The sequence below is a fragment of the Pinus tabuliformis genome, chromosome 9 (assembly GCF_031772625.1).
Source record: "Pinus tabuliformis cultivar Carrire ecotype Pingquan chromosome 9, CPIR1, whole genome shotgun sequence".
Taxonomy (NCBI): Eukaryota; Viridiplantae; Streptophyta; class Pinopsida; order Pinales; family Pinaceae; genus Pinus; species Pinus tabuliformis.
Window position 1 is genome coordinate 166,096,877 of NC_142307.1, and position 27,840 is coordinate 166,124,716.

At 36.1% G+C, this 27,840-nt stretch overlaps 1 protein-coding gene across 1 annotated transcript in view; it reads left to right on the top strand.

The window, feature by feature from the left end:
* LOC149147653 (uncharacterized) overlaps nucleotides 1–27,840 on the top strand; it is a 198,020-nt gene that overhangs the window by 31,603 nt on the left and 138,577 nt on the right. The gene's annotated exons all lie outside the window — the stretch shown is intronic.

Below are 27,840 nucleotides of genomic sequence, written 5' to 3' on the forward strand. Positions count from 1 at the left end.
TCTTGAGCTAGCAATTGTAATAGATTATCTATTCATCTGATTAATGCAAAGGGGCTTGAGGGGTCTTTCCAAGTTGGGTTGCCCTTGAAATCACTGTGTATTTGTGGTTTTTTTGATTGCATGTCTATGCATGTTAGTCTAAATTGTGAATTTCATTGTGCATATCAGTAAAGTAGAGTTATGTCTCATGATTTTAGAATAAGCTTCTTGAGTAGTTGCTTTTCTATCAAATTTCTACACAACAATAATCCAAGGTGAAACTCATGACGATTGCCACCTCCAAGGGATTTCAAATAGACTTTATTTGTCTATCTCAAGTACCACAAGCATTTCCGAGTTATAGTCACCTAGGAAAAGATCCTTACAAAAGAAAACTAAAGATACCACCATTGATAATTGGGTAGAATAATCATTAGTCAATATGATATATATCAATAGGAAACATAGAACTAAGTCTTAGGCATGAAACTTTAGAGGAAATAGTGTCACTCTAAAGACTTTCCATTTTAACTAAAAAACCAATACATGAATAACCCATTAATCCAATCGTCAATAGATAATCTAAGCACTTGAACCAATTTAACCTAGTATTTGACATCTATGTTATAGGTGCTTTTTTGGAAAGTATCTTTAAATATTAATGTATTTTCCACTCATTAATTAGTTCCTAGTTTGTTTTGTAACCTTGGATATTTTTCTTTCTAATAATACGATAAGGATCTAATTATTAGACTATGTTAGTCTTTTTCTAAAAAAAGAAAGTTCTAGTTGATTTCAAAATTAATCATTAATTTTAAGGGATGTTGATTACCAAGGAAATTAAAGTGCAACTAATGATGTTTTTAGACACTTTAAACTAGAAACTTAAGAACAATGGAAAATTTTCCAATTTACACTGGTCCTTCAATGAACTAGTTCTGTATCAATCATTAAACATGAGGAATTATTTAAAAAATTCACAATACTATGCAAGTCAAGTCATACTTATGTTTTTTTTCTCTTTTGAAACTACTACGATGTGATCCTACAAATCAAACAACTTCAAGGAGAAATGTAATTCAAAGGAACTACTAGAAATTTGGGGGAAGTAAAAGAGAGAAGCAAAGAAAAAGTTTGTTTCTCTTTCTTAAAAAGGAACTCTAAATGTACATGAAAAATTACAAAATAAGGAATATACTCTATTCATTGTAGATCCAAAACTTTTATGTGTTACAGGAGGTACTAAGACCTTTGTTAAATCTAGGTGATGTTATGTGTTATAGGAGGGACAAAACTATGAAGTTATGTGTTATAGGAGGTACTAAGACCTTTGTTAAATCTAGGTGATGTGTAAATGAACATATTATGAAGACCACGAGTGTGTCCATGCTCTATCTATGACGGGAAGTGTATATGGACCCTGTTTTAGATAGAAAGCTTCTTAGAGACCACAAAATTTTTCCTGAAAACTAGCATATAAGAATGCAAGTGAGGTATTAACAAGAAGAATTATGAAAGGGTAAAAACAATGAGACATCAAACAATAAAGGACACCCTAATTAGAATAATTCAAGGAGTTCTCCCTGGAGTGGTCACTAGATCTATTATAGAAAAAATTACCTAGTAGTTAGGGATAAATTATCAGAAAGAAGTTTGAAGACTAGTAGACTTGCCTCTCTTAAATTAGACACCAACTACTTGTTATATCAAACTTTTGGTTAGATAAATGACATACCTTGTATTGAAAGTTACTTTGAGATAAAACTCTAGCGTTGATCTTTCCATGCTCATCATTAATTTAATCCTAAATTCTACACATAAAGAGATACATTTATTAATGTGATCAATTATAAAAATGTAAGTATGAAGATAACCAATTCTAACTAACTAATTAGAAAATTCATTTCACATAGCCAAACACAAATTGAAATCAACTATTGAATAAGAACAACTACATTTGCCTGGAGAAAGGAAGATATATATTCTTTTTATAAATGAAATAACAAAGTATAGTTATTCCTAATGTCTTGCTACCATCTAAATTCACCTATTCCTAAGACACTTAACATATCTCCTATATTTTGACTCTTCTCCAAGGAAGAGATTTTGAAAAATAGGGATATTATAGGCCTCAAATCCAAGGTTTTATTTACAAAAAGGGGCTTTGTGTTTGGTAGAAGGTCATAAAGGCTATCAATATTACTCACCTCTAACTTCTCTAGCATGATTAATACACTATGCCGGCTTTGCTAAATTTTCTAGTTCCAGGCTCTCCTTCAACACTCAACCTATTTTTATACCCTTGTGAGTTGGTTGAGGTAGTTGGTGTTGAAAATGCAACAAGATGATGGAGCTTAGTGGAAAGGAGTCACCTTCACTAAGTGGACCCACAGGCAAATTATGGCGCAAAGTCTATTTTTAGACATATGGATCATGGTCTATGAGTTGCAGGATGTTGTTTATGGATGATTGGTCATGTTGGAAAAAATAGATGGATCTATTTTTGGATCACAACAGGAGTGATCAAAGTCTATTTTTATACTGCTAGTCAAAAATATAAAAGTCAAATATTATTGTCTCATAATAATATTTAGACTATAAACATTATCTTATCCTCTTGGAGCACTTCAATTTGAGCTACAGATGCGGCACATGTAGCTGTTAGAAGGAAATACGCTTTTCTTATGAGTCAGTTGAGCTATTGCATGCATGACATCAGTTAGAACTCATGCATGTGAGTTCTGTGGAGTTAATGGAGTTGTGTTCAGTTTGACTTGGTTAAACTAGTTGTAATTAGTCTAACTGCAAATAGACTAATGATGAGTTGTTAAACTAATTATTAACTCATAAAGCAACTAAAGAATACATCAGTTAACTCAGTTGCATGTCAGTGCATGTACAGTTCAACAGGGATAGGTGTTAGAGGTTGAGATTGCTATCAGTTGTGACTATAGTTGTGCATGAGGATTTGCACAAGCAATGTATTGAGTATGGCAATGAGTATTGCCCAGCATATGCCCAATAGAATAGCCTATGCTCACGTGATTTTTAGTGTGGGTGATTTTCACTTGGTATTGTGCAATAGAGGCAGGCAAAGCAGCGGAGGAGATTTGAACCTGTGACTTGTTCGGATCTAAGCTAGTTTTGTGTGTAACAGGTGGAGATAGTGCTGGATACTTGTGAGGAGTATTGTACTACGTATTGTTACATGTTCTCAATCATTAATATACATATAGTGTGGGGTTTTCAGCTGTAAGATTTCCCCGGGATACATACTGTGTTAATGTGTGCATGCGATTGATGTTTCATTGTTTTTAATGCTGCTAAATTGATTATCAACATAGAGGAGGTTATGTATTGTGCATGTATTCCACAATAGTGTATAATCAAATAATCTCTGTTGAATAAGTGTTTATTATTCAAAATTTCTACAGTTGGTATTAGGTTTTAGGAAGGTATAGGTCCTCAAGAGCATGTAATTCTAAAAAAAAAATATTTTTTGCACTTTTTAACGTACACATGTTTTATGAAGAGAAAGGGCATGTATACAACCATTTTCTAAAGGGTAAAAGCATGTGGGTTGTAGAAATTTCTCTTTATGCATGCTTCCAAAGGAGAACTAACAATAGATAATCAATATGATTTCTGTTTGAGCATTTTGGACATGATAGTTTCAAATTATTCTATGACATCAAGTATGGTGAAAAATGTAAATAAACATTTCCCTAAAAGGTTTCAAATTATTCTATGACATCAAGTATGGTGAAAAATGTAAATAAACATTTCCCTAAAAGGTCTAGTATATCAATTACTCACATTCCAAAAGTAAAGGAGTTCACTTAGAGAGTTACATGTAATATAGTTGAAAAGGGACTAACAATAGACAACCAATATGATGGCTATTTGAGCATTTTGGACATGATGGTTTCAAATTATTCTATAACATCAAGTAAGGTGAAAAATGTAAATAAACATTTTGTTGAGAGGTCTAGTATATCAATTACTCACATTCCAAAAGCAAAGGAGTTCACATAGAGAGTTATAGGTAAGATAGTCCAAAAGGGATAAACTTTGAAAAAAAATTAAATGTTTCCATGGGGATTCTACATTTCCAAACTTGATCTTTGTCTTGGTTATCATCAAATATTATATAAGAGGAGTATGTTCCCAAAAAAACATTTAGAGATCACATTGATCACTTTGAGTTCCTAGATATACCATTTGGCTTAACCAATGACCCCCCTCATTTCTAAAGAATTATGAATAAAATCTCCAAGTTGTACTTGTGGAGGTATGTTCTAGTGTTTTATGACACTATGATTTATAGGAAGACCTATCCTAATCACATATCTTATTGAGGCATGGCTCTTGAAACATTAGAAGAGACTTAATTATATGCCAAGGGATCTTAGTAAGTGTGCATTTAAACTAAGAAAGAATTGGAATATTTAGGGTGTGTAATTTATTAAGAGAGGATCAAAGCCAAACCGCAACATATGGAAGCCATTAAAACATGCCCCACTCTTCAAAACATCATAATATTAATTGGATTCTTAGAATTGGCTAGATAGTATAGAAAATTTATTCACAACTATGGCTAAATTGTGACCCCCCTTATAGCCATTCTCAAAAGACTACAAGGAAAATACCTTATATTGTAGGTTATAATCGAGGTTTTTAGTATTATAAAATTTGCAAAAATTGTCAAAAAAACATTTGCTACAACATCCATTTGTTGTAGCATATGTTTTAATGGAGCTGATAATAGAACTTCAACACAACTAAAAAAATATGGGTGGTCCAAGGTTTTAGCGAATGTTTTTTTAACAACGTGCTTAATGGAAAAATAAGCATCAGTGTGCTACCACTATAAAAGCACATGTGCTATCAATTTGAATAAAAGCACCGAGGATGGAAAAATACATTTGGAGCACCAATGTTTCATATTTATGAAAGCATTGGTGCTTTAATAATAAAAATACACCAGCTCGAATAATCTATGATACCATGCACAAGGGATTTGAATCCAAACAAAACTAGTGTGTGGAAATTATACCACCCTCATACTTATGTCTTCAACAAACGCCTCAGACCATACTTTTTAGGAATGACATTGTGGCAGGCAAAAAAATCTTGCAGACTCGATGTTTTTTTAAAATTTACAACATCTATGCTTATGAGTTATATAAAAACAACGGTGCACTAGTAATATGAAATAGTCGATGTTATTAATTTGAATAATGCACTTGGGTGTTGGATCTATGAAAACACCTATGCTATAAGAATTACAATGCTTCAAGACGTACAATCTATTATACCATGCATTGGGAATTAAATGAAAATAATACAGGTGCTTGAAAAGTATAACAACCCGATGCTAATTTTTTCCGAACACCCCAGTGCTCTAGGATTCATAAAACGAATCGAGCCATGTGAAAAAATCTTGTTGTGTCAGTGCCTTTAGGTAATATAATGCACATGTGCATACTTCGTTTTTATATCCACCGAGATTTTGTATGGGATACCATTTTTTATGGGATACTAGTGTCAACAGTTAGTTTGTAATCTACGATCTTATTTTATATATATTTAATTATTTAAATTATAAGCTAGTCTGTAATCTAGGAGCTTAATTTATATTTTGATATATATTTATACATATTTAAATCATAATTAAAAGATTAAATTTCCTAGCTTCGTAAAAAATATTTCTAATTTATGGTAAAATAATAATAATAATTATTGATATTCATTTGACTTGATTATTTAAATATTGTTTAGAAATTTTTCCTTATTTTTTGACCAAGTCCTCTGTAGTCGTTTTTGTGTAGCCACTAGAAGGATCTTTTCATCTATTTAACCTTTTGCCTTGATCTAATTCTTCATCTTGTCCTAACGATGAACCACACTGGTTGGTTCGAAACGCGTTAACATATATTCATTGATGTGATTTCTTCCGAAATATTTATTCTATAATATAAATATTGTTACTGAAAAAATTGTATTCAAAGTAGTGAACATTAATGTATAATATCCCGCTATCCATATTCTCTTTATTAAAACCATCGATCTGTGTTAGTGCAATTATTGTGATTTTTAAAATCCATTATTCATCAAAAAATCGTCATATATATTATAATAATATATTCATATAGAATAAATTTTGATTAGTGAATTTGTATATGATGTTTAGATTAATTTGTTATATCATCAGATTTCACATCTTTTCAATATAATATTTACTCATCCATATATTTAATTAGTGGTGTAACATTTCACAATGACATTGGACAACTCTATAGAATAAATTAAAAAGTATTTTATTATATATGAATAAGAGGCTCTTTATCATACAAAATGGGATAATTATTGGTAACCCCTTGTATTTCATTTGGGACACTATCCATTACATTAAACAAAATGTCTGATTTTCATAGACAATTACTTCAAAAAAAACAACAACTTGCATTGATATCCAAATATATCATCATTCTTCATTGGAACTGTTATTAGTGATTGAGTTACTTCCATGACTTGGGTTATTTAAAAAAAAAAGCATTTTTGATTTCATCGATTGTTTTTGTCTTCTTCAAGTTCCATACATAAACATGAAAATAAAGAGTAATGCGTGTATCTACATTGGTGAAAATAATGAAAATTGAAACAAATAATATACATCAATGCAAATTGAAAAAAAACTATACCATAGCAATAAGTGAGTCTTGAATTATACACATTCTTTCAAAAACAAATCTCATGCATTCTTTCAACAACTTTTTTGTTGGCGTAGTTCCATACTTTGTTTCCTACAAATTTTATTCTCCATAATAAGTCATAGATTTAATATAAAAAATATTTTTTCCAATTAATTATACACTTAGAGAATTAAAACGACATAGATACTTATAAATTCCACAATTAATTTTTGATATGCCAACATATACTCACAACCCATATTTAACCCAATGTCAATCAATTCTTTTGATGACTCTTCTTTGTATGTTAGCACCTATTTGAAGACATTCAAGGATGGTTGTTGTAAAACAACTTAAAATATACAAAAAATGAAATCTAAAGTTGTTATAAGGAAATATTAACAATTAATTACAAACTTTAATATCAACCCTTTTCTTCCTTGTCGTCCTATTTTATGTCTTGAATGGGTTCCATTTTGTATTATTTTATGCAACAAAATACTTGAAAATTAATATTTAATGTTAAATTAATTGATTATATGTACCTAATAGAAAAATTCAATGACTACACACATTCGAAGCACGTTGTTGTTGAGATAGCTCCTCTTGTGATGCAATTTTGTCAATTTATTTGACCATCTCCTCATACACTTTTTTGGACATTCCTACTGGCATGTTTTAGACATCATCTCGTTGATCCTTTCGAATTTTCATAATCTTCCTGAAAAAGTAATAAAAATATTTTTATATTGATACATAAAAACTAAATATAATAAAATTAATATTAGTAAATGAATGCTTTGTAGTAATATATACATATATTCTAGAAAAAAAAATGATTAGGAATATTACTTTTTGAATGATTGTTTTTTGCTGTTGTATGTTGTTGCTATTGCAAGTTTGATAGGTCTCACTAACCATTGCTTTGGGAACGCTTCATGTAATTTTAATATAACTTGGTTCTTGGAATCATTGGATTGATTTCTATATTGTAAGTGGAAATTACATTTATCCGTTCATTCCACTATATCCCTCGTAGTTTTGTGAAAAAATTGCCCCCTTTCAATAACCTCCATCACCAATCTAGATCAACTAAGGACCAATTTATCGTCATTCACATTTTTTTATAAAAAATAAATCTTAGAACGACATTTTTTTCCTTAGTTTTTGGTCCCTATATAACATTAAACATATGTGAATTAATAGATTGTTTGAAACATTTTATCTGACATTCTTAAGTATATTATTAGTGAACATTTAAAAATAAATAAATCAAATTGAATACTTTGTTTTCATTCACCTCATTCATCATTCTACAATTTTTCCTTTAAGATTTTATGCTCTTCTACACTTAGATAAAAAATAACCTTATCGAGCTTCCTCATTTTATGGCTTTGCGTGACACACATTAACGAATACATATTAGTTGAACTTAAATATAGTTCAAACATATTAATTTTTTAAAGAATTTACAAAGAACTTACCGTTTCTACTTTTTTGGATGTGTTATCATTCTGTCAATCGGTATTGTTACTACTTGACCACTTCTCAAACATTTTTTTTATTAATGTACAAACTGTACCATTCAATAAGCCATTAAATATATTCTATAAATAAATCACATAATTTTAAGCCAAAACTAACTTTGGAAATTAATGTGCCTATGTGAATAAACAAACCGATGTGTTTAATTTAGTAAATGGACAGGCACTTAATTATTGAGCACTGACAAATTTTTTTTTTTTTTTTAAATAACTTTAAATTATGATGTTGCTGTAGGTAACAATAAATGCACCACCATCATAGTAAACAATGAAAACATAAAAATTTAGCACAAGTTTTTTTCACTTAATAGTGCTATTTGTCATAGGCGCACCAGTGCGATATATAAAACATGGTGCACCGATAAACAAAAGTTGTTTAAAAGAAAAATGAGCAAGGTTGTTTGGTTTTGGATCTGATTCAGTTATTATGTTTTATAAGTTAAATGCGTTATATATAATAACACAAACACATGAAATCTAAAATGCTTAAAACTAAAAGTCCTGATTATGAAGTGGTAGAGGGAGTTAAACCCTAAGATAAAATTTTGCAATCATATAAGTAAAAAGAAGCAAGGGTTTTAGGTAAGTATTGGTTTTTTTTGTTTAATTTTAATTAAATCTAAATAGGAACAGATATTGTAAAAAAAAATATTAGTAAATTCAATAGTATTTTTTTTTTATTATGCATGGTTTTGTTTTTTTAGTTTTAATTAAATCTAATAAAAATTGTAAAATTTTATATTAGTAAAATCAAGAGTAAAATTTAAAATTTTTACTGTGCAAGGTTTTGAGTGAATCACCATACCATTCAAATTTTGATCTTCTAAATAGTTTTATTGTTCCAAATTATTTTGTTGCTCCAAATATTTATTTCTTGCAAATCTCTATTTAAATTAAATCAAACATAAATTGTAAGACTTTTATTAGTAAAATCAATAGTAAAATTCAATTTTTTTACTATGAATGGTTTTGAGTGAATTGACATACTTTTCAAATTATGATCTTCTAAATAAGTCTGTTATTCCAAAGTATTTTGTTGCTCCATAGTGCTCCCAATATGTCTCTTTTGCAAATTTCTTCCTTGAAATTTTAGAAAAAATAGTGAAATAGTGAATAGCTTCTTACTATTTAAAATACTTTATGAAATTAGATTTTGAAAAATCAATTACTAGTGTTTTTTAATTTGAAAAAAAATAAACACATGTTTATTTCACTTTTTTACCGAATATTGATACATTTAATAGTAAAATGCACTGGCATGTGTATGAGTAATGCTCAACGCTTGAGATAACTTATCAGTGCGCTAACTTTTTTAACTTATTATTTTTGAAATCCTAGGAACCGGTGCAATTATTACTTTAACACATTGGTGCATTTATTACTTAAACAAATTGGTGTGGTTAGTTTTAGAAGAGCACCAATACATGATAAATTTTTTTTTTTTTTTTTTGAAATCTCACAAACCGGTGCAATTACTATTTTAACATATTGGTGTTGTTATTATTTAAATGCATTGGTATGGTTAGTATTACAACCGATATTTTTTAAAAGTTATAATTTTTATTTTCACGTGAAATGATATATTCATCTCAAATTATCCATTAGGATGCATCTACATGAGTTACATTAGTTGATGGTATGCATTTTCTGCTTAAAGTCACCTTATTCTTGAAAAAAGGTTTGAAAATTATATTGAAATTCAGATAGTAGTTATATCATTATTCAAATTAATTTTAGGTATGTATAAAAAAAATTATTGTTGATTTTAGGCAAATGCACCGGAAAAATCTCACAATATCAAATGACCAATTCTTCAAATTCCAACTCATTCCATATTGTTCAAAATCCTTCACGGAATTCTCCTTTTCCATCAACAGTAAGTTCATACTTTATTTATATTTCCTTTACATAATTGAATTTTTTTTATCCATGTCAATTTGAATAAAAATTTATCTAAATTTGCAGGATCTCGATTTAGAATCAAGTTCAAATGCAGAAAGTATTCCACCATTTCAAAAACATCATAAGCTCTTATCAAGAGAAGCATACTGCAAGAAGTTGGTAGATGGAAATGGATAGTCACTTCACTTTGTCAATTGGAACACGACATCTTCTAGCCACAATCTTCGGTCAACGATGGTAATAATTGTTTGGTATAATGTCATTTGAACAAACCAATTTCATTGTGCTCACTAATATCATTATTGTACTAATCTTCAATATTTTTTGAAATTAAGATTCTAGTGATGATGTGTGGCCCACCTACCATATTCTAGAGCACCCCACTACATTGTCAAATAAGAGAAGATTGCATTAAGAGAAAAACTCAGAGAGGAAGCATACAAAGAATTATTGATTCAACCATCTATTTAATTCCCACTATGTCCATATTCACCAATTAGGAATGCCTACAACAATAGTAGTTCTTCATCAAAAGTTTGCATTGGAAGCAATCAAATAGAGGTTGGTATGGATTATTACTTTCAGGGTATGATTGTTATAGTGGAAATGTTATTAAATGCATTCCATAATAATGAGCTAGGGATGATGCTCATATCACTGATACTTTATTTAAGCCTGAAATATACTTCCACCACCCCTCTCTTTAGACCTAGTGGCCAGTCAAAGTCTACCCAGTTGGGGACAATTATGTTACTGTACAACTTTAAGGCAACGTTTGGCATGTCAAATGCATGTTTGTCGAAAATATTCAGGTAATTGACCATGATCATGTCTTGTATATTTTGAGAAATATTGTCACACAATCAACAATAAAAATGGTTGAGTTTATGAATGTTAAATATTACATTGTACATTTATATTTCCCACCAACTGTAGGTTATTAAAAGATAAGGTTCTTTCAAATGCTAATGTATTTCCTCGTAGCTGCAAATAGGTAAATAAGTTGTTGAAAATGTTGGGTGTTGAGTACATAACATATAATGCATATATGAATGATTGTAATATATAAAGAGGAGAATATGCCGACAAAGAGATATGTCTAAATCACATGCTCCTCCTCATAAGATATTGAGGCACATGCCTATAATCCCAAAGATTCAAAGGCTCTTTCATTCCAAATAATTAACTATGTTGCAGGGATGGGATGCCTCACACAAAAGTGAGTTGGGAGTTATGTGAATCCAAACAGATTCAATAGCCATGAAGCATACAAAGGATACATGGTGTGAAAAATTCAATGATGAAGTATGAAGTATACGACTTAGCATAGCCATGGATGACGTCAACCCATATTCCCTCGAAAATACAAACTATTATGTTTGGCTTGTAGTAGTGTTCAATAACAATATTCCCCCATGGTTTTCCATGAAGAATGAACATCTTATGTTGGCTCTTATAGTCCCTAGTAGAAGACAATTGAAGAATATGGATGTCTGCTTACAACCATTGGTAGATGAATTGAAGGAAATATGGAAAGGGATACATGTGTATGATGTATCAAGACCCATCGAAACAGAGAGGATTTTTACGTTGTATGACATATGTTCTTACACCACACATGATTATCTAGGCTTAGGAGTTTTCTCTAGTAAATTACATGTTTATTGATTTGTTTATATTGTAACAAAAGCCTATCATGGATATAAAGGTTATGGGCCTTCTCTGAAGGCTAGGTTGTCCAACCACCTACGAAATTTAGTCTATGGCTGCTCCAGGGTATTCCTCCTAGAAGAGCACCGTTATAGAAGGACACCAAACAATTTCAATGGTAAACCAAAGGGAACCCAAAGGACTACAATAATAACACCAACTGAATGGCTTAAAGAATATGAGAGAGAGAAGGAGAAGAAGATGATAGAAATGTTTGATTCAAATGGGGAGCCTATGTTTGTTGATCCATAATTATTTGACACCTATGTTGAGAAATATCCCATTGGGATGAAATTGAAATATATCTTTTCTGAGCTCCCATATTGGGAGCATCTCAAGATTTCCCAATTACCAGATCCCATACATATATTCAAAAACGTTTCATCTTCTTTATGGAGCCACATATCATCGAAAGAAAATGACACATTGGTTGTTAGGAGAGATCTTATTTCTTCAATAAATAAAATGAAACATTGGCCAAGACAAGAAAATAGAGGAAAGGCTAGCCTCTCCTAGTCTTTCAAAGAAGGTGATGTTCCATGGATTTTAAAGAAAGATGAGATTTATTTGGTAAATGAAGTTATAATAGGTATGTGGGCACGTTATTTATAGGGGTCTTCTCTACGACATTGATTCACTATGGAAGGAAATTTGATGGGGTTGAAATCACATGACCATTTGAACCTTCTAAAAGGAAATTGACAAAAACATGATTTTATTATTTGTTAGTATTTTCATGCAATTGGATAAAACATAATTAATTTTTGTATATGTTTACTTTGCAGTGTCATTATCCTCTGCCCATGCATCGGTGTGTGAACTGTGACTTCCCCTAAGACCCATGACATGCCATATCAAAATTATTTGCATTTGTACGTTGGATCACATCAAAGGAGATTCATATGGCTAACATTCCACAGTAGCTTCAAGAGATAGTTGAGATCATTTATATGTTTAAGGAATTATCAATCAGTGTCATGGACTTGTAGATTCATCTTCTAATTCACCTAGTAGGTGAGGTTGAATTAGCTGCGGTGGTCTATTGTTGTTGGATGTTCCTCTTAGAGAGCTACATGAAGAAAATGAAAGGTTTTGTTTGACAAAGGGAAAAACACAAGGGGACTATTGCAAAGGGGTACATATCATATGAGTCTTTCTATTATTCCAATGAGTACATCAATCAGATCAACAACACACCAGGTGCAGTGATTTGCGAAGATGAAAGGGATGGAGACAAAAGAGAAGGAGAGATTCTCTAAACGAATGGAAAAATGCCCCTAATAAAGAGTACGTGAATTATCATTTGTCAAATTTATACGCAGTAACTATTCACACTGAACTCCATAATGCATATTTTGATCTCTTACGTACTATATATGTTGGTTTGATTTCATCAGCGAATTCAGAACTTAAAGCCATCAACAACTTCATTCTTTACAATTCACAAGCGACACAGTTGTGGGTTGCATTATACGAACAAAAAAGGAGGAAATGGAATAGTGACAAGAAATAATTTAGATGGTTGAATGGTAGAAGCATGTCTTATCCTAATCACTAAAAATAAAATATGCCAATGATAGGCCCCAATAGTGTTAGAAAATTATATATTACCAAGCAATAGAACACATAAAATGTTGCAAAAACATAAACAGATAAAACAAATAAAATAAGAGAGACACAAATATACGCGGTTCACCCAATTTGGCCTATGTCCACAGAGAAACAACAAGTCCTTCCTTTATATTATCTTGCAAAATGAAGAGATACAACCTCCATCAAATCCACTATAATTTCCTCTTCGCTCTCACACAATCTCATCTCTCTTTCTTGCTCAAAATACACATATCCATAGTTGCAATACAATTCCCTCATATATAGCGAGGGGTTTCCTTCTACGACAAGGAACCCTATATTAAACATAACTTCTACTGTAAGATCATTCATCTAATGAATGGCTAAGATTGACTACGAAATTATAGTATTTTACAAGGAAAATGTACATTATCTTTAGCTTTAGGGGCTCTACCCCCAAACCCCTACTAAGGGGGGGTGGCTCATAAAAATCGTCGTCACCCCCCCTTGGGCTTCTGCTCCGGTGCTCAAAAAATAGCTCAAAATTAAAATTTATCGGATTGGTGTGGACCCTAAACAACTGCATAGTACTTGTCATCGCGAATTTGTGACAACTCATTTCACGTGAAACAAACACCGTATGATCCCAGAATCATGTTATGTTCACTTTCCCAAACAGGCGAATTTTTGCAAAAATTGGACAGCCCAGTTAGCAGTTCGTACTGCTAACATGGCGCTGACTGTGCAGGTGTATGTGGCAGTTTGACTTAGTCAATGGGATCCTTCGGAAAATGGTAAGCTGACAAGTGGAATTTTGTCATTGGTGCAATTTGACGGTTTTTTATTGGTCAGATTGGTGGCCAACCATGGGCTAACACATGGCCCAACCAAACACCACCACATGGCAGCCAGGGGGCCACCAAAATTATGTTGAAAGTCTGGGCAAAGGTAGCGGAGTTCGAACCTGTGACCTCACAACACAGCATCAAAGTAGTTTACCAATATGCCATGTACATGTTTCTTTAACTATATAGAACTTCCTATTTTATTTAAATGTCATATGCGTGCCATTGAGGGGAGAGGGTAAGCCCTTGGGGGTTAGCATATGGTCGCGACATGACCATACGACCAGAAACTATGTGGAGCAGGGGTTCGGCCGGTGGGGGCAGGCCATTGGCCTTAGCTTGAGGCACATGGCCCCCATATGGCCACGTTTTTCGGAATTAAGGTGTTGGAGGATGTTTAAAATGTATGACAATTTCACCTGAAATTCAGTGAAATTGTTGCTCCGTTAGCACATTTTGGGGAAAATTTGTAGGATGGTGCCAGATTTTGGGGAATTTGTGGTGCAATTCGCAGAAGATTGGGAAAGGGCATAACTTCTTTAGTTTCTAACCAAATCAGGAGCAGAAAGAGGCTACATAGGAATTTTTGGGGAATTTGGAGCCATTGGAACAGGTTTCAGAGCATTATGAGCATTGTAAATTGATGTATTGACACTTTTGAGCATAATAGAGAGGGCTAAGCCATTGGAAGCTGGACCAAGGAAACGTAGCCTAGGAGGGGTGAAATCCTTTATCATGTGCTGATATGATACTATTTATGGTGATGTTAATATCTTAGTTATATGTTTTTCTTTAGTCATTTGTTTACATTAATTTTCACACAAAAATTATATAAAAACACTCAAAAACCCATGTTTAAACTTGTAAATAATTTCATAAATCCTCAAGCAAATTTAATATTCTCTGAAAAGGAATTTTAGCACAATGTTGAAGCCTTATATTTTTGCTACTCCAACATGGGAGATAACCACTTGGTCCAGACCTTACGATAACTCCTTTTCCATTTAAAGTGGTGGCTTTGTTTGCAATAGAATAATAATAACTAAATGACCTATTCTATCATGCAAATCTCTATCTAACTTAATATAATATAAACCTGGGCATTTCTATGTGATATGTGATCTAAAAAGATATTTTTTTGACATGTGAATCGTGATAATAAAGATCAATCACACATAAAACAGAGGTGATAACGTCTAAAGATAATTTCTTTGAATAAATAGTTAGTCAAAGAAATATATAAATTATATCGCATATATATGATGATTTATATATGAAAATAAACAATTTCCATTAGGCATTATACAATAATGCAATTAATGCTTAATAGAAAGAACATATCTCATATATAATTCATGAAGTTATCACTAATTAAATAGAAACATAACTAATCATACAAGATAGAAGTACCATATGTGTGAAGTTCTGCTCATTTGACAAATGACATAGATCAACTCCTTTCTTCAAATCAAATTATCTTCAAAGTATACAATAGTGCATCAACAAAGGAAAGTGGTGTGATATTTAAAAGAAACAATCATGTTCCATAATTTCACCAAAGCATTCACAAACATACAAAAGTGAATTCTTTGCAAATTTTTTTGATAAAATTCTAGACCCTTCTCTAAATGCATGAGAAGGGTATAAATACTATTCTAACTAATGTTCAAAAATAGATTATACAAAAATTTGAGGAGGATTCAAACAACCTTCCTCCTAACTAGTTAACTAACTCTAAAAATAAAACTCACTTGATGACCAGAGGCTATGATGATGATTTTCTGTTTGCAAGCTTGTCTTTTAAATCACATATATCAGCCATCGCTTTGATTTGAGGAGGTTCCCCAAACTGTGTTCTGACATGTCCAGTGAAAATAACATCTGTGAGAGGTGGAAACATCCGCTGAGTTGAATGGAGTGAGAAGATAAGGGTCATGATTTGGCTATGTGGCCTAACAAGGTATTTCTAATACACCTCCCAATCAGTCTTTGCTAACTTTGTGATTGCTTCCCTTGAGAATTCGCTCTTTCCTTCCAGCTTTTATGCAAGTCATTTAAATTGGGTAGTTCTTTCGGGTTGCCTTCCTTCACCAGGTTGGTGACATACAAAGTGTGGTTTACCACCTTTACTATGTTCTTTGACACCTCGACTCCTCTTGCCACTGCTAATTTAGCTTGTTTGATCCTCACATCCTAATCCGTGAATATAATGTCCTTATGTGTCTCCTTAATCTTAGGCATATTATCTCTTCTTCCCTCTTCTATTTCTTGCCACTCAATGAATGATGAGATTCTTGTGTTTAGATTAGTAAATTCAGTTCTTTTTTTAATCGCCTTATCCATTAGCTGGTCACTGTTGATTAGATAAGGAGTGATATGTGACATCTTTTGGCAAAACTGTTCTTTTTGTTTTAATATGAGAGCATTAGTTCTAGCGCCTCCTTGATGAATTCATCGACAGCAGGGACATATATTTTTCCATGGCTTGCTGCAAGTCTTGGAGTTGCATGTTTTTGGCCAATATGTCTGCTTCATGGCTTATCTTCAACACCTCCATGTCCTATTGCAATTGGCTAGTTTCTCAGCGACCTTCTTGTTCACACTTTCCTTCTCAGTTTCGAGTTTTTTCTCAAGCTTTGAAATCTTCTTTTCCTCTTCCCTCAACAAAATAGATATCTTGGTAGCTTTATCCATGGTGGAAATTGCATATGCCCCTGTAAACTGTGACAGTCTCATCAAGTTTTCAGCTGGATTGGAAGGAATATCCTTCCAAACTATGTCCATCGGTTCATTCCCAGGTGGGATTTCGGGTGTCTCTACCCTCCTTCTTTTCCTCTATCTTCTTACTACAGCCTTGTGTGGCGGGCTATAAAACACATTTAGAGGAGGGATTTCAGTCACCTTTAAGACAATTTCTGATGTGGGTAAAGTGGGAATGATTTTAGTATGTTAAGATGTTGTAGCTTGCTCATCCATTGGTTTAGACTCTGTATTTTTCTGAACATGCAGAGGAGTTTGATACTCCATGGTTTCTTAGGTATCTGTTTTCTTGGGAGGGTTTTGTAGTTTCTTATTGAATTGATCCCACTCTTGTTCCAAATTGTTGCTTTTGATCTCAGAACTAATATCTCTAGGTGGGTTGCTCATACGCTTCTTTTCGGCTAACCCCCTACTGGATTCAGCTATATTCTTGGTGTCCTGGGCTCTCCTTGTATCCAGTGCTTTCCCTGTATCCACTTGAGACTCTATGAAAGAATTAGTTCCCCCGCTATTGACAGTGATAATGGGTGTAGGCTTGTACTTGATTTTTTGTAGGTTTTAACCCCGTACAGAAATTACCTGCATACGAATTCTAAACCACAAAAAATAAACAATGCGAGACAATAACACATAAAACACATATACACAGATATTCTCCGCTGAATCCCAAAACCGGGACTACCAGCTTGATTTTTCATTATGTTCCTTTCAATGTTATAATACATATTTATATATGCCGAAGCATCCAATACCATGGACCAAAAACCATCGCATCCAATACCATGGACCGAAAACCATTGCGTCCAAAAACATGTGCGAAAATCATACACAAAACCATAGGTGGGTCCGCCCATCCTAACATAGGGTCCAAAACCAAAATTTTCTGGGGCGCTGCCCCGAACCCCATAAAGTGGGGTTACGAGTACACCTCAAGCCCCCTGTGACCCCCCCCCCGCTACACAATCGGTGCAACGAAGGGGGCCTCTGCCCCCCCTCTCACCCCCCGGTTAACTACGTGGGCTAGTCGTGGAAAGAATATAACACAACCCAACATTCTCCCACTTGTTGTTTTCTTTCCATAGGGGGCCACAAGAGAGCTTAGTCATTTTTCTAGCCTTGAAATGCCCATTGTCTCTCTACACCAAGAGAACTTCTTAGAGCTCACAGATTTTGTTAATGCATCTGCAGTATTCTTCAAAGTGTCCACCTTTACCAACAACACCTTTTTGTCTTCTATCATATCCCTCACAAAGTGATACTGAACATCAATGTGAATTGTCTTTGAATGATATACGGGGTTCTTTGCTAAGAAAATTGCACTTTGGTTGTCACAGTCTATCCTTATTGATCCTTGTACTAACCCCATACTTGAACACAATCTCTGCAACCAAATTGCTTCCTTGCTTCCATGAGTGGCTGCCATGTATTCTGCCTCTATAGTTGATAGTGCCACTAGAGATTGTTTCTTACTCATCCAACTGACTGCACCTCCAAATAGGTTAAACACATACCCACTTGTAGATCTTCTCTGATCCATATCTCCAGCCCAATCTACATCAACAAAGCCATGAATATCCAAGATTCTGTCCAATCCTGATCTTCCTTGGTAGCACAAACCATAATCACTAGTGGCACACAAATACCTGAAAACTCGCTTCACTGTTGTCCAGTGCTACTTCCCTGTTTTTGACATAAACCTGCTCAATACTCCCACTACATGTGCAATGTCTAGTCTAGTACAGACCATTCCATACATCAGGCTACCGACTGCACTTGCATATGGAACACGGGACATGTCCTCTTCCTCTTCTTGTGTCTTGGGACACTGTTCAGCAGATAACCTCACACCTACAGGAACAAGAACCTTCACTGGTTTACTATCTTGCATATTAAACCTCTGCAGTATTGTCTCGACATACTTCCTTTGGTTTAACCAAAGCTTCCTCTTTGCCCGGTCTCTTTTAATTTCCATGCCCAAAATATAGTTTGCAACACCAAGATCTTTCATGTCAAATTTGGAGGACAATTGGGTCTTCAAATCCGGGATAATTTCTTTGTCATTTCCAACCAGCAACATATCATCTACATACAAGACCAAATAAATAACATGGTCACCAATTAATTTAAAATACACACAGTGATCTTCTTTGCTTCTGGTGAAGCCAAGTCCCCATATAAATGTATCAAATTTCTGATACCACATCCTTGGTGACTGTTTTAACCCATAGAAAGACTTCTTTAACTTGCATACTAGTTCTTTCTTACCCTTCTGTTACAGGGAAAACTGTCTGTAGAAATTTCTGTTTTCCCACCCCGGTTTTCAGTTTCTCCTTATTTCTGCCATATAGTTAAATGCCCTTTCCCATAACCATACATTTAACAAGCTGAAAAAAAATAAATTTGCTGAAAACACAAATTCTGGAAATTTTACAGGATGCTGGAAATTACATAAATAAAAATCAGCATTAATAAACAGCCATTAAAACACATTTAAACACTGAGATTTTTGGTCAATGTGACCCTGGAAAAACCCCCTACAACTCTTGGGGAAAACTAGTTTGAGAGCTCTTCTTTATTTATGAAAATTGCCTTTTACAGTGAGAAATTTTCAACAAAAAATCAGCAAGCAAATTTACAACTTATTTCTTTTCCCATGCTTCACAGCAAACTGGAAATTACAGCAAACAGGACAGCAATAAATGTTGTACGGTATCCTCGATTTTCGTGCCCACTTTCAGCATTAAATTCTACTGTATGGCCCTCGTTTTGCGTGCAGAAAAATCAGCAAACTGCTCCTCGATTTTTGTGCAAACCTCTCCTCGAAAATCGTGCCAAAATCTGCATTTCACTATGTGCTGAATCAGCTGTACAAATCTGCTCAACTGCTGCCTTGGAATGTGTGCCAAGCTGTTGTCTCCTTCTCCTCCCTACTTAGAAATCTCTCTTGCTCTCTTGCTCTCCTTCTCCCAATCTTCTCATGAAGGAATTGAATCGAATATGATCTTTTCCTCCTTTTCCTCCCTTAATATAACTCCAAATGACTTTTGGGTGACCCAAGTGACTTTTGGGTGATCTCTAAATCCAATGGTTGAAATAGATTTAGATCAATGGCTGAGATTAAATGCTCATTTAAATCTCACTTTTTATTTTTTAATTCACCCCACTTTAATAAAGACCCACTTAGTCATTTATTTCCAAAGTCACTTTTCCTTTCTAATTTTTCATTGACTTTATAAAAGTCACTTTAAAATTAGACTTAGTAACTTTATCACTTAAAGTCACTTTTAAATTAGATTTAACTTTATAAAATTATAAAGTCACTTTAGGAGAAAAATTAAATTCTTTTGGACACTTTTCCCTAGGCCAAAGATCAAAGCCTAAGGGAACCACCTGTCCTCCGGTACCAAATTTCAACACTCCCTCTTACCGAGGAAGGTGTTCCTCACCACACCCATCTTGTCTCTGAAGTAGACATGCTTGCCCCGTGGTAAGGCTTTGGTAAGAATATCTGCAACGTGCTCATCAGTGGAAATATACTCAAGCTTCACAACTCTCTTCTGAACATAGTCTCTGATGAAATGATATCTGATCCCGATATGCTTTGACCTGTCATGAAATACTGGATTCTCCGTGAGTTTAATGCAACTCTGATTATCACAGTAAATCAGTAAAGGTCTCAACGGCTGACCAAATAAGCCAAACAACATCTTGCGAAGCCAGATAGCCTCACAACTAGCTAGACTAGCTGCCATATACTCTACTTCTGCTGAACTCAGTGCCACTGACTGTTGCTTCCGCCTGAACCATGACACTACTGCTAAACCCAACCCAAAACAGCACCCTGAAGTGCTCTTCTTATCAGAAGCACAACCTGCCCAATCAGAATCAGTGTATCCTGCCAATCTCACTCCATCTCCCTACCTGTAGTCCAGACCATAATCCACTGTCCCCTGCAAGTATCGCAAAATGTGTTTTGCAGCCACCCAGTGAACCTTCCTAGGATCACACATAAACTGACTCATCGTGTTGACTACAAAACAGATATCTGGTCTAGTGTTGACCAAATACATCAAGGAACCAATCAGCTGCTTGTACAATGTGGGATCCACCAACTCGGAATCCGAAGCATGAAGCTTCTTCCAGTTGGTGATCATTGGTGTCGACATGGGTCTACAATCCTCCATGTGGAATCTGCTAAGGATGTCCACAATATACTTCCCCTGCCCCAGGAAGAAATGCCCCTCCTCCTGCCACACCTCCAAACCCAAAAAGTAATGCATTAAGCCGATGTCCTTCATCTCAAACTCCGTCGCAAGATCTCTCTTGCAGTGCTCTATGAGTCTCTCTGCACCTGTAATGATCAAGTCATCCACATACAACACCAGAATGAGAGGCTCCTCACCAATCACAATAAAGTAAAGGTTCGGATCTGCCTCACTCTTGTGAAACCCTTCCCTTGCAAATATGTATCTATCCTGGAGTACTAAGCTCTGGGAGCTTGCTTCAGGCCATAAAGGGCCTTCTTCAGTCTGCACACATGGGACTCCTTCCCATGCACCTCAAAGCCCTGTGGGTGCTCAATGTACACCTCCTCCTGTATAAAGCCATTAAGAAATGCGGTCTTCACATCCATCTGGTGGATCTTCCAACCCATCTCTGCTGCTATCGATATAATGGAGCGGATCGAAGTCTATCGAGCCACGGGAGCGAAGGTCTTCCCATAATCAACTCCCTCTACCTGGGAGAACCCTCTAGCCACAAACCTCGCTTTGAATTTCTCAATGCTGCCATCTGCAGCATGCTTTACCTTGTAAAGCCATTTGGAAGTAACCACGGATTTTCCCTCAAGCCTCGGCACCACCTCCCAAACATCATTCTTCATGATAGAAGAATACTCCTCCTGCATGGCCTCTCTCCAGATCTGCTGGCTAGCTGCCTCCTTATAGCTAGAAGGCTTAGAGTCAAGGATGCTAGTAACCATCGCCATATAGCTACAAAACCTCTCAGGTGGTCTACTCTCTCTGACCGGCCTCTTCGGCTCAGCAACAGATGTGGCATCTCTCAAGGTGTCCTGAAGCCACTTGGGCTTTCTCTTCCCTGAGCATGCTTCTCCCATAGGAGAATGAAACTCCTCCTCCTCATCACCATCAATAGCCTGAACTCCTGACTGTCTGTCTGTTGTCCTCCTGCCTGCACCTGAACCTGTAGAAGCTGAGGCACCGTGTGAACTGTCCATCAATGGACTCCCTAGTGAACTGCTCTATGAACTGCTCTGCATGCTGCCCGGAGCACCACCCCTCTGGCTCGGCGAGCCACTGCTCACTGACGGACCTGACATCCTCATAGATGTACCTTCGGATCCTCCTGATCCCTGCCCACTGGATCCCTGCGACTGACTCAACTGCTACTGAGGGTCTAGCTGATCCAGATACTCTAACTCCCGTGACCTCCTAAAGGCCCTGTCCTCCTCGAACTTCACATCCCGTCTGACAACAACTCTCCTCTGTGTAGGAATGCAAATCCGAAAGGCCTTTGAGGTCTCACTGTAGCCCACAAAGATACCCTTCTCTGTGGTGGGCTCTAGTTTGGTCCTCTTCTCCTTGGGTATATAGGAGTATGTAATGCATCCAAAGATATGAAGATGACCAATATCAGGCTTCTTCCCAGAGAAAGCCTCCTCCGGAGTCATGTGCCCCAAGGCACGATGCAGACTCCTGTTCTGCAAGTAAACAGCTGTGTTGCATGCCTCTGCCCACAAGAACAATGTCAACCCCTGATCATGTAACATGGCTTTGGTAGCCCCTATGATGGATCTGTTCTTCCTCTCCACAACCCCGTTCTGTTGGGAGTTGTAAGGAACAGTGAACTCCCTCCTAATGCCTGCCTCCGCACAATAGTCAACAAACTCTCCAAGGGTGTACTCTCCTCCACTGTCCAACCTCAAGGACTTGATCTTTCGACCTGTCTGAGTCTCCACAAGAGCTCTGAACTCCTGAAACCGCTTGAAGACCTCACTCTTGGTCTTCAAAAAATAAATCCAGGTCCTCCTGGAGTGATCATCAATGAATAAAACATAGTACTCATATCCACTCAAGGAAACATGAGACATCCGACCGCTCACATCGGAATGAATCAAATCAAGTATCCCCGTCGCTCTGCTGTCACTGTTAGGAAAAGGGGATTTGGCAAATTTTCCCATCGCACAACCTCTGCAAGTATCAAAGTGATCAGTACTGAAATCTGGCACACCTGTAGTGATCTCCCGCAATGTCCTCAAGGCTCCATGATACATATGTCCCATCCTGCGGTGCCAAATCTCACACAGCTCAGAACTACTAGCTCTGCTGTCGGTACTACTGCTCAATGCCAAAAGGGGCTGGAATGCAAACTTGTACACCTTTGCATGGCGTACACCTATCACTCTAGCTGAATCAGCTGGAGTGCCCCTGGGATACATCAACACATGTCCTCCCCTGAACAGTACCTCATATCCTCTGTCTTCCAAGGCTGAGATGGATATGAGGTTCTTCCTCATCCCTGGCACATAAAGAACCTCTGACACCTTCAAGGGAGGTTTGGACTCCCTCTGAAATGTCACTGTCCCCACCCCGACTGCTCTAACAACTCTGTCATCACCGAGTACTACCTCAATATCAGTGCCACTCTCTGAAAGCTCTGAGAAGTACTCACGGACTCTTGTCATATGACGTGAAGCCCCACTGTCCACATACCAGATACCTGAAGATGCTCCGCTAATCGAGGGAAAAGCATGCTCCCTCTGAACCTGTGTGGCAGGTGATCCTACACTAGAGGACTCACACGTAGTGAACGCAAACTCTCGGTCAAAATGACCAGCAAAGTCCTCAATCTCTGCTGAAGCTGCCACGTCCTGGTTCTTCCCCTTCTTCTTCTTCTTCTCCGGACACACAACTGCATAGTGTCCCATCTTTTGATAATTCCAACACTTCACCTTGGAATAGTCCTTCTGTGTGTTCCCCTGTTTACCTTTACCTTTGCCTTTGCCCCCACCACTGCTTGTGGAAGCCTGCTTCTTCCCTTTTCCTTTCTTGCCTCCTGCCACCAGTGCTACATCCTCATCCTGCTCAACTGGCTTGGCTGCCCCAAGTTGACCTTTCCTAATCTCTGTCTGAATGCAATCATCCCAAAACCTCTCCCATGTGGGAAGGGTCTCACGTGCACAAACCCCATCAACAAAGTTCAACCATGAACGGGGGAGGCCATTCACTGCAATCTGCACCAACTCAGTGGGTGGAATGGCCTCTCCAATCGCTGCCAACTCATCTCTCACATTAGTAATCTTTGTGAGATATCCAACTGCACTATCATTACCCATCTTAATGTTCTTCAGCTTCTCCTTCAGGACCATCTTCCGGTTTTCATTGGTACTCTGGTAGAGATTGGACAATGCTGTCCACATCTCATGGGCATTGCTCTTTCCTCTCACATGAGGAATGCAATGGTCTTTGATTCCGTCTAGAATCGGCCTCTTACCCTTGCTGTTCTTTTTATTATAAGCTGTCAACTGAGTAACATCAGTAGGCACAACAACAGGGTTTTGTGTGGTATGCACCATGATATCCCAGACTTCTGCCTCCTCAAAGATACTCTGCATTCTCTCCTTCCAAACGCTGTAATTTATATGCCCATCCAGCCTATCCTCCACCCTCAATCCCAATGACATCCTGTTGTCCTAAAACTGAAAAATAGCACTGCTGTAGTAAAGATAAAACTGTTGTTTATGAAAAAATCAGCTTGCTGGAATTTTCTGAGTGAAAAATCAGCAACTATAATTTTTCCTTTTGCTGTCCCAAACTGCCCTTCAGCACTCAAGCTCTGATACCATGTAGAAATTTCTGTTTTCCCACCCCGGTTTTCAGTTTCTCCTTATTTCTCCCATATAGTTAAATGCCCTTTCCCATAACCATACATTTAACAAGCTGAAAAAAAAATAAATTTGCTGAAAACACAAATTCTGGAAATTTTACAGAATGCTGGAAATTGCAGAAATAAAAATCAGCAGTAATAAACAGCCATTAAAGTAGATTTAAACACTGAGATTTTTGGTCAATGTGACCCTGGAAAAATCCCCTACAACTCTTGGGGAAAACCAGTTTGAGAGCTCTTCTTTATTTCTGAAAATTGCCTTTTACAGTGAGAAATTTTCAGCAAAAAATCAGCAAGCAAATTTACAACTTATCTCTTTTCCCATGCTTCACAACAAACTGGAAATTACAGCAAACAGGACAGCAATAAATGATGTACGGTCTCCTCGATTTTTGTGCCCACTTTCAGCATTAAATGATGTTGTATGGTCCTTGTTTTGCATGCAGAAAAACCAGAAAACTGCTCCTCGATTTTTGTGCAAACCTCTCCTCGAAAATCGTGCCAAAATCTGCTTTTCACTGTGTGCTGAATCAGCTGTACAAATCTGCTCAACTGCTGCCTTGGAATGTGTGCCAAGCTGTTGTCTCCTTCTCCTCCCTGCTCAGAAATCTCTCTTGCTCTCTTGCTCTCCTTCTCCCAATTTGCTCATGAAAGAATTGAATCGAATGTGATCTTTTTCTCCCTTAATATAACTCCAAATGACATTTGGGTGACCCAAGTGACTTTTGGGTGATCTCTAAATCCAATGGCTGAAATAGATTTAGATCAATGGCTGAGATTAAATGCTCATTTAAATCTCACTTTTTATTTTTTAATTCACCCCACTTTAATAAAGATCCACTTAGTCATTTATTTCCAAAGTCATTTTTCCTTTCTAATTTTTCATTGACTTTATAAAAGTCACTTTAAAATTAGACTTAGTAACTTTATCACTTAAAGTCACTTTTAAATTAGATTTAACTTTATAAAATTATAAAGTCACTTTAGGAGAAAAATTAAATTCTTTTGGACACTTTTCCCTAGGCCAAAGATCAAAGCCTAAGGGAACCACCTGTCCTCCGGTACCAAATTTCAACAGTGTCTATGCAGAACCGTGAATCCCACTAAGGCGGGTAGCTTCCTTAGAAACAAACAAAGTAAAACTACTTTCGTTTTCCTTTATGAAAGATAGATGAGAGAAGAATAAAGGAGACCAACCTCTGTCTTGTGCTTGGTTCCTTGTTTGATTCCTCTCTCTTCTGATAGTCCTTTGCTACTTTCTTTCTTGTATACCCAGCTTCACAGAGTACCTGTAGAATCAAAGCAGAATAACACTATACGAGAACATGGATCTATTATCATAAACAATCTAGGATCAGAAGTAAATTGACCATACAAATGCACAAAACATGGATTACACAAGAGTATGGAGGAAAACTTGAATAGCTTTATTGATAATCAAGAAAGAGCCAAGAGAGTTACAACCAGTTGTTCTGACCCAACATCATCCTCTCAACAGGTAAGCCCTTCTTCACCTCATGCAAAGCTTAGATCACCCAACACTATGATGTTGTCTCAAGAAACCAACAACAATTCCTTACAAGATGCAAAATTCCAGCCTTTGGATATCTGGGATGAGGGATCCATATATAGATGTCTGTAAGGGAGATGAGTCAACTTGTGATTTGATTAATGTGTTCCCTCTGATAGTTCTTGCTTCCACTTGGAGATTGATGATCTCTTACTCATCCTTGGTCGAATTCAGAGAGGCAAGTGTCACAGGAGAAGTTTCTGGAAGATTCCATGCTTCTTCACCTCACGGATTGACACTGCCATTTGTCTCTTCTCACCCATCGTACCCCATAGAAGGGATTTTTGAAATGCAACGCACCCACTGAGTGTACTTAGGTGAGATGCAACACACTTTGCCTATGGAGTAGGTGAAATGATCCAGTTTTGACCAGTTCTGAGTAGTTTTTTATGGAGAACTTCTGGGAGAAGCTGTAATCAGTTGACCTTGTTCCTTTAGGGGTTGGAACAACACTTTTAGGGACTTAGGAGCCCTTGGTTTATGGACGTTTTATGCTTGGGGTTGTAGTGCCCAAAAATGTTTATAACACCTTCACTGCAAAGCCTTCAGGTTGCTTCATGTAGATTTCCTCTTCCAAATCCCCATGAAGAAATGTTGTCTTCACATCCATCTGTTCTACCTCAAAATCAAAAGCAGTAGCAACAGATAAAAGTAATCTAATAGAAGTTACCTTGGCAGCAGGAGAAAAAATATCACCAAAATCAATTCCTGGCACCTGGGAATGGCCTTTTGCTACCACCTGAGCTTTGTATTTCTCCACTTTTCCTTCTGCATTTGTCTTCTTTTTGAACACCCATTTTCTATAAATGGGTTTCCTTCCAGCTGGCAATTCCATCAGATCCCATGCCTCATTTTTGTGCAAAGATGCCATTTCATCAACCATGGCCTCTTTCTAGAGTTTTCCATCCTCTGAATCCACTGCTTCCTTCACATTTCTGGGATCATCATTAGTAACAGACAAAGCAAAATTTGAACAGAAACTAGATGGACTATACCTTTCTGGCTGCCTTCTTTCTTGAACTGATCTTCTTACAACTGGAGTTTATGGCTCTTCATCTTTTGATTCCTCCTCTAGTGTAGAGTCTGATTCTTCCTCCTTTAGCTCAAACTCTATCTTCTCAGGTTCCTTTGGTTGGACTTCATGTTTAATAACATCTTACACCTCTCTGAACACCACATCTGGGTTGTACACAACCTTCCTTGTTACTGGGTTCCAAAGCTTATAACCTTTAAACCATCCTTATACCCAATAAAGATGAAATTTTCAGATTTACTATCGAACTTGGTTCGTTTCTCCTTTGGAACATGTACATATGCATCACATCCAAATACCCTCAGATGTGAAAGAGAGGGTTTCT